Source organism: Rhineura floridana, chromosome 4 (assembly GCF_030035675.1).
Source record: "Rhineura floridana isolate rRhiFlo1 chromosome 4, rRhiFlo1.hap2, whole genome shotgun sequence".
In the NCBI taxonomy this organism is placed as follows: Eukaryota; Metazoa; Chordata; class Lepidosauria; order Squamata; family Rhineuridae; genus Rhineura; species Rhineura floridana.
In genome coordinates, this window is record NC_084483.1 from 35,996,347 (window position 1) to 36,010,844 (window position 14,498).

The 14,498-nt window shown below is 44.9% G+C and overlaps 1 protein-coding gene across 2 annotated transcripts in view; it reads left to right on the plus strand.

The window, feature by feature from the left end:
• Positions 1 to 14,498, plus strand: part of MBOAT2 (membrane bound O-acyltransferase domain containing 2) — a 120,965-nt gene that overhangs the window by 36,290 nt on the left and 70,177 nt on the right. The window lies entirely within an intron of this gene.

The window sequence follows — 14,498 nt, forward strand, 5'->3', positions numbered from 1 at the left end:
TCAGAAACATGCTTCCTCTGATCCTGAAAGTAGTGTATAAGCAATCATGACTACTAGTCATTGACAGACAAATTCATGGCCCTTTTAAAGCCATCTAAATTAGTGGCAGTACATGGCAGTACATTCCATAGGTTAACTATGTGTTGTGTGAAGAAATACTTCCTTTTGTCTGTCCTTAATCATTCAGCTTAATTGGATGACCAAGGGGTCTAGTACTATGAGAGAGGGAGAAAAACCTATCTCTATTTTCTCCAGATTAAGCATTCTTTCCTACACTCATAACCTGTGTTCAACCGAAGCCCTGCTTATCACTGTGGCACTCATATTGTCTTATCAAAGTTCAATTGAATGGCATCAGAATAATTATATGATACTAATAGGCACTTGGGGAATGAGTATGCTGAGGTATTAGCAAGTTTGGGAGAACTTCAAGGTTTACAGAATTACAAAAAAAGGTTTTTTTTGGGGGGGGGAACTAAAAAGAGTGGGATACCGGGGAGGGAAGGAGGGATGAAATGGGCTGGCTAGAAGTTTGAATTAGAGCATCCGAGGATCACAGAACCCACAATGGTGGGTCGGGAATTAAAACTGGGTCATAGCCTGATCTAAGGTGGGGTGTAACAACAGCACTGCTAACATACAAATAGCTGGAAAAAATTAAGAAATGTTTCCCCAAATACATGCTTAGGTTAAAGGTGGGTCCAAGGTCTGAAAAGGTTGGAGACTACTGTTATAGACGATGAGTAAATAGTCAGTAGAAGGCTGCTAAAATCTTTGCCAAAGGCTGCTCTGGAGGTTTTGTGTTCTGTGGGCTTCTGGAAGGCAATGTACCATTCTGTCCTGCCTGTTGTGATGGGGCAAATGATTAAAGTCCTGGTCTCTGGCATAATTTTTTCTCAATATCTTTTCTTGTGAAACGTAGCCACTCAAAGAAGCATGCTGAGAAAAATGAGCAGATTAAATATGTGAATGGATTTTGTAGAGGGATACTTGACTCCAATCCCTGAAGGCATATGTATTTTAAGAGACAGCTTAAAAACCTGAAATAGACAGTTACAATATTTCCTTGCTTAGTCCTGGCCAATAAATGTGTCCCTGAATGAAAAATGCAGCCTGTTTAGTTAATCTGTTCATGGAATAGGTTTCTAGAGTTTAAGAGTATCTTCAGGTCTAGTACAGATTTAACTCTGGCTTTCAAATTAGAAGTGGGTTGTGGAATTGTGGGCACCCTTCCTTCTTCTGCGCAGATTTCCCCCCCCCCCCCAGGTTTGGGACTGAACATGAAGCTTATTACCTCGTTAAAATGAGCCCAGGTACAGTTTGTGGACTCTCAAAGTGAGTTTGGGAGCTTCGCTTAGCCCGGTAGGTACCTTGTGGACCAAATTTGGCAGGTGGGCAGGGCCCACCCACCTGCCAATCACATGATGCCACTATGAGATCCCATGATTGGCAGGTGGACAGGGACCACTGACCTGCCAAAATCTCTTGTGCTTCCTTTAAGTCTCCGAGATTAGGGATGTAAAGGGAAAGGGGGGAGACTTTTTCAAAGTCTTCCCCCCGCCCCCTTTAAGTCCCCAGCGATGGAGGATTAAAAAGGAAGTGCAAGGAGACTTGGAAAAGGTTTTATTATATTTATCAGTCACTTTTCTCACCAAGGTGACCCAAAGTGACTTACATTAACAAGTTAAGAACAACAGAGCCAATAAAACCTAAAACACTTCTGACAAGTGAGTTGCGCTTTTGAATCTGTTAAAAGTGATTTTCCCTATGAGTCCGGCCATCACAGCGGGTTTTAGCTCCACCTATCGTGCGAAGGCAAGAATGTCTTTGAAGTCAAGACTAGGGGCGTCAGGCCCCTCCCACTCTCCAGTTCATTCTTGCCTTTGTACGAACAAGATTGAGATCTATATAGCGTAGCATTTAGCTAAGTTCTTTTGGTGTTTTGTTTGTGTGTTTGTTTGACAGGGCGGAGGTATTGCCTCCTGTGTGTCTCCAAGTGTCCTCCTTCCCTCTGTCTTGTGTTTAACTGCTTTTAACTGTATCTGATTTTTGGGGACTTCTCTTGGGGAACCTTTTTCCCTTGCCCGAGCAGTTTGTTTCCCCTATTGGATTACTCCCCACCCCTAAGAGAGACCGCGGCTGCGGATCCTCCTCGTCCTTTCGTTTTTCTTTCTCTCTTGGGCTCTGCGCTTCCCCTGGGAACTTGCGGCTGCAATTCCCTTCTAGCGGCTTGTCTTGCTGGACTCCCTTTTCCCCGCGCTCCGTGACGCTCTCGGAAGACCGCGGCTGCGGTTTTTCTGATCTCAGCGGGAGCTTGCGGCTGCGGCTCCCGCCGTTACCCCGTCACCCATTTTAGCCTGCCCGGGTCCGTTCTCGCCCCACTGAAACCTGTGGCTGCAGCTCTTTCATTAACCTGCGAGACTGTCTGCGGCTCCCTCATTAGCGCTTTTACCTCAGCTCACCCCACCACGAAGGGCTTTGCAGACGGCGACGGCGGCTCCCTCTGCGGTGGCTGCCGCATTTCCCCTACTGCCTCTTCCCTCCTGGGGGTTTTTTAGAGCCGCTAGTGCGGCTTTCGGCCCCGCGGCTCCTCCTGCGAGACTGTGCTGGGCAGCCCTTCCCCCAGTTCGCTTCCAGACGGCCGCCATTGCTCCTTCTCTCTCCGCGCTCTTTTTTCCGGGCGCCATTTTTTGAATTCAAATTTCCCGCCTTTTTTGTTACCCTTTATTAACCATCGGATACCTCCCCTGCAGGCTATTTATCCGTATGTGTGTTGTATACGTGCTGCAGACAGACTTACACAGGATTGACTTACACACAATTTTACTGTGGCTGTAATCATAGTGGCTGGATTATATTATCAAGGCTGGAGCTCCAATCCTAGTGGGCTGGATTGTATTATCAAGGCTGGAGCTTTAATCTAGTGGCTGGATTGTATTATCAAGGCTGGAGCTTTAATCTTAGTGGCTGACTTGTACTAAATCTGATTTATATTGGTATATCCTGCCCCCTCTGGGGCCGTGTACCACGCCTGAAACCCAGCCTACAGCACTAATCTGAGTGTGCCAACTCTAAAAACAGCCTATATATATTAACGCTGACTCCTCAGTGCATTCTGCCCCTCTGTGGCAGTGCACTTCGCCATCTGCCAGCGTATTCTACCCCCTCCGTGGTCGTACGCTGTGCCAGTTCGGGTCTTTACATCCTGCCCCCTCCGTGGCCGTGTACTGCACCCAAGTTAATATAAGATGGCAGAACAGCCAGGCATGTCGCAATCAACCCATATGGGGCCAGATCAGCCAGGCATGCCACAAACAGCCAAGCCACAACATCCTAACACGACTAAGACCAGACATGCCAAAGCTCTGGCTAAGACAAAACATCTTTCCAGCCATAGCAAACCAAAGCGCCCACGTTATGTTTCTGTGCCAACCACCACCACAGCACAGGCACACATAAGCGATATTCTCCATTCCCCTGCTGCTTCCTCTGACGAGGAAGAGTTTGTTGGTTTTCCCACTCAGTGTTTGCCTAACGAACCTCCCTCTGTTTTAGCACCCCAAACATCTGTTCCAATAGCTCCTCAGGCACATACATCTGCCACATCCGGTCTGCAGCTGTCTCCTGATTTCCTTTCCCAACTTCAAGCCATGCTGGCATTTTTCACCCAAATGCAGTCACTACCACAAGTTCCTGCCATACCTCAACTCAACATGGACCAACGTGCGTGTCATGAAGCTCATTCTTCCTGTTCACCAGATCCCTTTGACGTAGCCAGAGGCAGATGTACGGACGAAGCCTCATATGCGGAGGAGTCAACTTTCACTGACCATGTTGAAGGAGACGACTGGAGCGACTATTCAGATCATGAGGAGGATACATCGTATCGTTTGTTTAATACCTCAGACTATCAGCCGCTAGCACGTAGGGTAGTTAATACCCTTGGTCTCCAGACTGCGCCTTCAACTTCGTCCGCCCCAGCTATAAAAGGGGCCAAGGTCCTCAAATCCCCTGCACCTACTGAACACTACATCCCGGTGCCGGACCCAATTGCCAAATTAGCCTCTGAAGAATGGGCTCATCCACTCCAAGCTCGACGCTTCAAGAACCTGGCTGACAGGCTTTACGCCCTAGCTCCAGACTTTGCCACCAAGTTAGATGTCCCTGGCATAGATGAACCAATCGCTCGCCTCGTTTCACAATCACTTTTGCCCAGGGAAGGGGAATCACACCTAAAGGACACTACTGAGCGACGAATAGACTTCGCCCTCCGCAAGAATCACGAGGCCACTGCCCTATCCATGTGTGCCTCCGCTTCAGCCTCCATTTTCTCCAGAGCATCTATGATGTGGCTGGATGACCTTCTAGAGGACGCTAACCCTGATCCTGTCGCCCTCAGAAGAGCGCTATTGAAATTGCGTAAGACAGCAGCTTTTGTGGCCGATGCCACTCTGGATGCCACTCAATTAGGGGCACGAGCCATGACGCCTCAAATAGTCGCTCGACGCACCCTCTGGCTTCGCCACTGGCAAGCTGATTCAGCGGCCAGATTGAACCTGTCCAGGGCTCCTTACTCCGGATCTCTACTCTTCGGCGAGGAAGCTCTAAAGGCAGTGCTGGTTGATCCAAAAGACGCCCACAAACCGGTTCTGGCCACAGTCAAGAACATCGACCACAGGCCTTTCAGGCGATTTCCTTCCTTCCGTTCTAACCAGCCCTTTCGAGGAACGCGGCCAGGAGGACGAGGCCGCGACTTCAGATCCTATGACCCCAACGCATTCAGGGGCTCCTGGAACCGACGCTTCCAGGGCAGAGGTCAGTACCAAGGGCACAGGGGCAACTCATCGTCCTCATATAAGGGAGGCCCTCGCCCACGCAAGTAGTCTTAACGCCCTCCCCATAGGTGGCAGATTACTTAATTTTGGAGGTCGATGGCTGCGCCTTACTACGGTCTCCTGGATCAGGGACCTTTTCAGTTATGGCTATGCCATAGAGTTCTGGGCAACCCCATCAGACGGATTCCATCCGACTCCTTGCCCAAGGGCACCAGCCAGGCACAACATCATGCAGACAGCTATACACCACCTCTTGGACATAGTGGCGATAGAGCCAGTTCCCACAACTGAGAGGTCGGAAGGGGTGTACTCCCTCCTATTTGCTGTGCCAAAACGAGATTTATCATGGAGGGCGGTATTGGACCTCAAGTTTGTCAACCGTTTTGTAACATATTGCAGGTTCAAAATGGAATCACTCCATTCCATTATGGAGAGTCTGCATGAAGGAGACTTCCTGGCTTCTATCGACCTTAAGGAAGCGTATCTCCATGTGCCCATTTGTATAGCCCACAGGAAGTTTCTTCGGTTTGCTTTTGGCCACCAGCACTTTCAATATAGAGCGATGCCATTCGGCCTCTCCTCTGCTCCAAGAGTGTTTACCAAGGTGCTACTCATCCTAGTGGCTTATCTCCGGACCCAAGGGGTTCATATCTACCCATATTTGGATGATCTGCTAATACGGGCCAAGTCTGAGGAGCTGGCTCATCATCACTTAATGATCACCCTCAATGTTTTGCAGGCCTACGGCTGGCTTGTCAACTTCAACAAAAGCCATCTCCAACCAACCCAACGCCTACTACATCTAGGGGCAATGTTGGACACCCTGCAGGCAATGGTCTTCTTGGCTCCAGATCGCATCACTGCCATCACAAGCATCGCAAGGTCCCTGATGCAACAAACATCCGCAGACGTCATGCTTCTCGCCAGAGCGCTCGGGATATTCATCTCTACAATCCACATTGTGCCATGGGCTCGAGCCCACACTCGGCCCCTTCAGTGGGTTCTGTTGCCTTTTCAAAAAGACATTGCCAGCTCCAACCATCGCAAAGTTCGTTTGAGCCCCGCACTGCACCTCTCCTTCCGCTGGTGGACCAAGGTTCAACACCTCTCCAAGGGCACGTCGTTCAGAGAACCCCGCAGAACCATTGTAGCCACGGATGCCAGCCTCATCGGTTGGGGAGCCCACTGCAACTCCCAGTACGTTCAGGGGGTTTGGTCCACCGCAGAGCAAACTCAAAGCATCAACTGGCTGGAGCTAAAGGCTGTCCACTTAGCTCTACTTCATTTTCAGTCTCTGTTCCCTTTGGATCATGTGCTCATTTGAACAGACAACACGTGTGTAAAATCACATTTGAACAGACAGGGGGGCACCAGGTCTCGTCCCCTGCAGGACTTAGCCTCCCTCATCTTTGTCTGGGCAGAACAACATCTACAATCCCTGAAAGCAGAACATCTCAGAGGGATTTGGAATGTGACAGCAGACTGGCTCAGCAGACAACAGGTCTTTCCGGGAGAATGGAAACTTCATCCAGCCATTTTCCATCGTCTCCAGTGTCGGTTCGGCGCCCTCTCAGTCGACCTGTTTGCTTCCAGTCACAATTGCCAGCTTCTCAGGTACTTTACCCGATACCTGGACTCAACAGCAGAAGCAGTGGATGCTCTGACAACACCGTGGCCAGACGGTCTATTGTACGCCTTTCCTCCCATACCATTGTTAACCAAAACCTTGAGGAAGGCGCGAACCGAGAAGGCACAGCTGGTTCTGATAGCACCATTTTGGCCACGCCGACCGTGGTTCTCAGATCTTCTGGCAATGTCAATGATGGATCCTTGGACACTTCCAGTCTGGCCAGACCTCCTATCCCAGGGTCCAGTTCTGCACCAGGACCCTACTTGGCTCAATCTAACAGCGTGGCGTTTGAATGGGGACATTTGAGGTCAGCTGGACTGTCTGACGCTGTGATTGATATTATGTTGGCCTCGAGAAGACCATCTACCACTCGTATTTATCAACATACCTGGGTGGCTTTCTCCAAGTGGTGTCAGTCCCACCACCATGATCCATCCCAGGCCACTGTGCATCAGGTGCTGCAATTTCTCCATAGCGGCTTTATGATGGGACTTCGACCCAACACTCTACGTCGACATGCGTCCACTCTGTCGTCCATCCTCTCAGTGTCCTCTCCTGGAGATCATATTTCCTCACATCCGTTCATCAAACTTTTTTGAGGGGAGTCGCCCTACGCTCTCCGGCTGTTGTCCATCGGTTTCCCTCATGGAGTTTGCCGAAAGTTCTGCAGGCTTTGCAACGCCCTCCGTTTGAACCCATCAAGGTCTACGTATACTGTCCTTCAAGGTCTTGTTTCTGATCGCAATCACATCTGCCAGACGCGTTTCAGAGTTGGGCGCATTGTCTTCTGCTCGACACCTCTGCGTCTTCCATAAGGACTCTGTTGTACTGAAGACTGATCCTTCCTTCCGTCCCAAGGTCGATTCAGTTTTTCATTGCAACCAGGACATTGTTTTGCCTTCCTTTTGCCCGAATCCTACCCATCCTCTAGAAAAGGCTTGGCATTCGTTAGATGTCCGGAGGGCTCTCAAGACCTACCTGTCTAGGACCCAAGAGATTCAATGAACGGAGTCTCTGTTTGTATCCTTTCATCCAAGGTCTATGGGGCATAAAGTATCCAATCCTACCTTATCCCGTTGGTTAAGGGCATGTATTACTTTAGCATATGAGTCTCTGAAGCTGTCAGTTCCAGCTAGTATAACGGCTCATTCTACCAGGTCAGCTGCCACTTCGGCTGCTTTTGCCACTAATGCTCCTGTTGCCGATATTTGTAGGGCTGCCGTTTGGTCTACCCCACACTCGTTTATAAGGCATTATAAAATTGATCGTTATGCCTCTGCTGACGCATCTTTCAGCAGACGAGTGTTGCAACAGGTTCTTAATGAGGATTAACACATGGGTGGTCCCTCCCTGTATGGGCTGCTGTGGTACATCCCGCTGTGATGACCGGACTCATAGGGAAAATGGACCATTGGTCTCACTTGAAGGGTGATTTTCCTATGAGTACGGACATCACGACCCTCCCAGTTGGAGGATGACTATATATTTTCTAATGTATTATATGTTACTGTTACGCTATTATTTAAATTTAAGAGTGAAGTCAAGACTTCTAGTTCTGTTATACCGCTATGTTGGAGTCATGTTACTATGCATGGTACTATTGTGTTATTTTCCTGCTGCCAGGCCGGTTGGCCTTGTTCTTGTATTTTTAGATATTTCTCCTTAGACTCGCTGCGAATGAACTGGAGAGTGGGAGGGGCCTGACGCCCCTAGTCTTGACTTCAAAGACATTCTTGCCTTCGCACGATAGGTGGAGCTAAAACCCGCTGTGATGTCCGTACTCATAGGAAAATCACCCTTCAGGTGAGACCAATGGTCCAATCTGTTTTTAACTTGAATCTTTGAAAGTGGAGACGCTCTTTCTAGAACTGTAAAGTAGACAAACAGCAGCTTCCATTTTCAAAACAAACTTGCACCTGGCTCATACAAGGAAACCCTGATTGAACTGGTATGGATTGCTGCAATCCTATACTCACTCACTTGGGATTAAGCCCCTTTGATCTCCACAGGATTTATTCTGAATAGATACGCATAGATTGTACTGCATATTACTTGTATGAATGGAGAATTCTGTTCATTCTATATGCCCTACTGAATCCATAATAGGAACATAGGAAGATGACTTATACTGTCAGACCCTGGGACCATCTTGTCAGTATTGTATGCAGTGACTGTCAGCAGCTCTCCAGCTTTTCCAGTCTCTCTTAGCCCTATATGGTGATCCTGAGGATGAACCCAGGGCATTCTGTGCGGAAAGCAGCTGTTCTACCACTGAGCTATGGCCCTTCCCCTAATAAATGTGTCTTGGGCAGAAGTCTTGTGTTGTACAGACATCAGTAGTTTAGACTTGATAAAGATTATTGAGAGAGCACTCCCTTTTTCTTAAATGGGGTCTGCCCTTTTAAGCCTGTGCGTTGCTTTGCCTTCATGGTCTTGAAAACTGAAAGCTGCCAAGAGTCATACTGCAGTAAACTGGAGAACCACTTCACTGATAATCTCTAAGTGGATTCAAATTACTTTCTCCCACCATTAAGGTAGTTTTTTTAAAAAGATGATTTAAAAGATTTGTGCTGAGCTGAGTCTTATGCTATGTATGCACTCCCGTTTAACTCAGCATCCACTGTGTTGCCAGTGCTGGCTTTTGAATCCGGAAACACATGGGAAGTTCATATGTATCTTGTAAAATGCCACAGTTTGATGCGTTGTTAATCAAACAGGCTCTACCCCCAACTGCAGTCTTTGAGCCATTTTCAAGTTAGATGTAGTCCTGGTGTGTACAATTTCTCAGGTGGTGGTGGTGGCGGCGGCCCTACAAGCGTGATGTCACACAAGGAACAACTGTATTGGCTGCCCACAAGCAAGCATTCAGTTGGCTTTCCGACCTCTCCATTTTAATCATTGCTGGTCCAGGAGAATTAAGTCTGCAGCAGTGAACATTGCAGAGCCAAAAGAAAGGAGACACTCTTCCATGAATATATAGCAAAAATCCCTTTATAATTTTGAATTCTATGTTCAAGATTGATTATGCTGAATAAGGTGGTAAATCAACAACTGCAGCAGGGCATTGCAAATGAAAGAGCAGTGAAGAGAGCAATAAATCTTGGCATCCATCATGAGGTTTTTTTTTGGTGTTGCTGGGAGCATGTTTTCCTGCTGATACTGCTGGCTTTTGCCCTGCATGCCTCATCAAGTGGCTTATGTTATATTGTTTTTTAAAAATAAAACTTCTCTCGATTACCACAGCAGCAAAGGTGACAGTGGCGGGATGAAGGGAAGAATTCTTCCTCCCCTTTGTCCTGCCACCTCTGCTGTCACTGCTGCTTACTACAGAAAAATTATTTTTCTTCTCCTCACAGCCACTGCTGCTGGGGTAAGCGTAAGTGTCCTGTAAAGGGGAAGCGGTTTCCTGTGAGCTCTGTAATTGTGCACTTCACAATAAAATATAAAGACATACACATGCATGGGGCAGGTGGGTGCACCTGGGAGCATGGTCAAGCAGCGAGAATGCATCAGGTGAAGAAATTTCTGCCTTGTCTCCACCCAGGTGTGGACAAATGCAGTACTGACTTGGAAACAAATGAACCCATGCTGACATGAACAGCAATGGGCAAATGTGTTTTTGCAACCCAACAGGTATGAACAACTTCATTGCGTTTTAAGGTAGTGATGTGTATAAAGCCTTAGAAAGGGCCCAATACATGCTTAGCTTTCTTATCAATATTTGCTGATTGTGAATTTGATGTTCTACAGGGCCCAGATATGTAGCTAGAAGGAAAAGCACATACACTGAGGTAGAGAGAAAAATGATCTTGTGATAGACAGCTTTTACCTAGGAAAATGGCTGCAGAAACGTTGGAGAACCAAACTTCTGTAATGTGAGAATAGGCAAGATGTAAGCCTGATGTACAGAATTGGCAAGATTCTTTTAGCCCCAGATTTGACACACAGATCAGCACATTTTTCTTTTGTAAAGATACTTGCCTTTGGCCATTTTCTGACAATTTTACATATTTTGAAAAGTCATAGTGAAAAATAGCATTTGATTTGCAAAAATAAATTTGTTGTGGTTAGCTTAGGCATGGCAAGCCCTTTTGTGGTATATATGCTAAGTTGATGAGCTTAAAATAAAAGCTCTTAAAACTTCCTCCTTGTTTTGTTTCAAAAAGCCCAAGTGGGATGTGGATTTTCTGTGCCTCTGAGAAAAGCTGTCAGTACTTCCCTACAATAAGTTAAAAAAAAAAGCCAGTAACAACCAAGCTAGGAAACAAGGTAGTTGGGTTTCCTTATGTACAAGAATGTCCACGCCTATCCATGAGCAGAGAATGTTGCTGAAGAGGTATGTTGATACTTGCATTCACCAGTTTTTTTTTTTAATGAGAGATGTACATTTCAGCACTGGAAAGGAGAAATGCATAATCTTTGAAGAATTTTTAAAGAAAATAGTTGACAAAATGATGGGGGAATGCAGGAAGCTTTGCTTGTTATCCACTTTTAAACAGTTGTAATTTAATTTATAAATATTTCTACAAGCAGTACACATACATTTCCTAAAATAAGTGCATTTAGTAATAAAAAAGCTATTATGAAGGAGATTAATTCATGCAAACAATTAATAGGGACACAATGCAGTCTCACCAGATTTGTCTTTCCAAAGGATTATAAATTTGCCCACTCACCCCTTTGTTTATAAAATGGCATCTAGGTGATCGTGTCACATTACTAATAATCTCACAGGCAATATCCAATACAGGCAATATCCAATAGGTGCCTGCGATATATTTCTGCGATCACATTTTACATAACACGATTGCATTTACTGGTAGTTGAGTGGATGGGAAATGATTACAGGACATAATTTTGTGCAACAAAAAGCAGTGTTTTGCAGATAAAATGTCTGAATTCCTAGTAATAAATGAGTAACAACTGCATTATTTATTGTGCCAAAAACGTAAACAATGGCTTTTATTTGCATTGAGTTAATTAACAAGTATTACCTGACTAGACAAGAGCACAGTTGGGGAAGATGAACAAATTTAACTGTGACCAATACTATTTCCTCTTAGGAAGACAAACAATAACAAAGAATTGTTTCTGAGAGGCTTCCCCCAGGCACCTGGTTGGCCACTGTGAGAACAGGATGCTGGACTAGATGGGCCACTGGCCTGATCCAGCAGGCTCTTCTTATGTTCTTATGTTCTTAAGACTTGAACTAATGGGTAGTTACTGTGGTTTTCTCAAAAGAGCATTGAGGAGGAATGCCTTCTATTAATTAGGCCAAAAGAGATCCTGTTTATACAGAGTTTGCTAATGATTCTTCTTAAAAACATAGTCAATCTTTTTATAAAATAATTCTAAATATATGTTCCTGCTTTCACCTTCTTCAGTGTGTGTGTCTGTTTTCTATTTTTGAATACTTGCTTGTTATGTAGAAGACTGCACTATGTCGAAAATGTGCTGCTGAAACTAGAAATACAGAAGTCATATCAAAATACTGTGCACAATTTACTGGAGCAGATAGCTCAAAATACCTGTTTTGGAAGATTTTTGTTTTAGGTAGGTTGATTGCCTTCTTTTGTTTAAACATAACAGACTTAGTAATTTATACCCTACCCCAGTCTCTCACATTCTTTTCCTGTAGTTGCCTTCTCTTCAGCTGTCTTGTCAATCTGGCTTCAGATTTAAAAAAAATGACAAGGCTGAGCAGGTTCTCGGTTTCTGTATTAAACTATTGTTCTCTCTGACCTTCGCTCGGCAGCAGCCTAATGTAAGGATAAACATCAAACTAAAATTGGTGTTTGAAAAAATAATGAAATATGCAAGCAGTGTCATGACAATTTTCACTTTCTATACTGATTTTCTTTAAAAAAAATGGTTACTTACTCGACTGTACAATGTGGCTTAGATGATAAGTAGGGGTTATAGCTGTAATAAGCATATTTGAAAATACTATGGGGGGGGAACATCCAATGGAGTCAGAACTAGACTTGCAACTAAAAGATATGAGGGGTTCTTGGGAGTGTCTAAACCTTTGTTTCTCTTAATATTAATTTGGAGGCTGGAAGAGTATACACAGGGAAGAATTTGATGGAACTGAATTGCTTAACCTTTCCCAGTCCATTTATTCTTTCTGCAAATGTCCTGGATTGTTCCTAAAAGATAAAACTAGAAGTGAGCTTTTGCTGAGGTGGGGTGGAGGGTGGAATTGCCTTTTGAGGACATTTTGCACGAGTCAATTACTGAGTACAACTTAAACACCCCTCCTCCTTCCCACCAAACTTCCCCAGTGAAGGTCCCTGCATTCTCTGTTAGGAACATAGGAAGATGCTTCATATGGAGCTTGCTCAGTATTGTCTACATCAGAGATTCCCAAATAGGTGGTCTTTAGCTTGTTTGTGAAGAACACTTACAATTTCAATTATCTTTAATTCTATGGAATTCAAATCGTAATACAATCAAATACATTAAAATAAATAAAAGAAGCAGTACACATACAACTAAAAATAATCCAGCATCCTGCATAGCACATTACAATTGTTACAGCAGGCAGAAAAATGGTTCATTAAGACCCTCATCAATTGTCAAGTGGTCCATGGAGGAAACATTTGGGAACCACTGGTCTACGTTCAATGGCAGTGGCTCTCCAGGATTTCACACAGGGTTCTCTCCCAGCCATATCTGGAGATGCCAAGGATTAAACCTGGGACCTTCTGCATGCAAAGCAAATGCTCTGCCACTGAGCTATGGCCCCTCCCTAGTATTTGCATGACTTTTGGAAATGTGGCTTAGGCCTAGGGCTTTGCTGTGAACATCTAGTCTGAACCAAAGGAAGTGTTTTAATGAGTGACTGGTGTAGCTGGGAGCTACAATAATAGTTTTAGCTGATCACTTAATAGGTAAGATGTGGTGAGACTGATAGATAGATAGAAAGAGAGAGAGAGGAATGGGAAAAGTTATGATACGATATACCACATTATAATTGCATAGAACACAGGTACCTATTTTAGTTAACCAGAAAAATAAAAAAAAAGCTTTGTGAGAATTCTGGTATTCATAGGAGATTGATGAATGAAGGGTTCTTGTGTGTGGGACAGCTCATGAATAGATATGAATGAGAATCCCTTTCTCATGTGAGAGTTTCATCTACTCATCTGAGCTTCTGCTTTGTGCAAGCTGTCAATCAGAGATATTATGTTTACACATGTATTGAGAATACTCCCCCTCCCCTTTTGAAGTAATGTTTATGCGAAATCAGTTTTTTTCTGCTGCTTGCTCTATCGATCACTGACTTGACCAATCATTTCCCTGTAGTGGCTCTCCCACAGATTTGGCAAAATATTTTGTGGACTGTAATATCCATCCTTACAATTTAATTCAACAGTCATTTTCAGTTCTTAAATTTGGAAAGAGTCAATTGCAATGTGTATTCTGTGCATATTTTGGGCTGCTTCCTTAGTTGTGTGGAGGTAGCTGAGATTTCTGCTTAGGTGCACACAGTTAAATACTTCATTTTATGACATCTGTACCTTACGGTAGACTGCTTTTGAAATTCTCCTCTGTTTCATGAACAGTTTGGCATGATTCATCAGGGGTTGATTTTTTTGAGGAAAGAAAGTTTAGAGCCCCTGTGGGTTCCATTGCTCTTTCAAAAAGAAAATATACCTTGAGTAGGATCCAGCTACGATCCCATTAAGTTCTTGTAGAAATTTTATTGACTTCTAAGTACACTTGTATCTGTTGACAAATGTGGACAGGTTAGGTTGGCTATAGCAGAAAAAGCACTGCAGATTATGTATGTATTACAAAATAACCGCTTGAGTATAGTGCTTTGTTTTCAATCAAGCAAATGAAAATTTCAAAGAGTGAACCTTCCCCCCCCCTCCCTTCTGGTCAGTCTCTCTCTTTCTCTGTTTTGTTTTCATTGGACACAGCAACTGTATCTTGATGCTTCTGTAAGGCTTGTTACTCCACCTGTCATGCTGCCAAGTGACTTAACTAGAAGCAAATGAGCTCTGAGTTGGACTAGTACTGCTGCA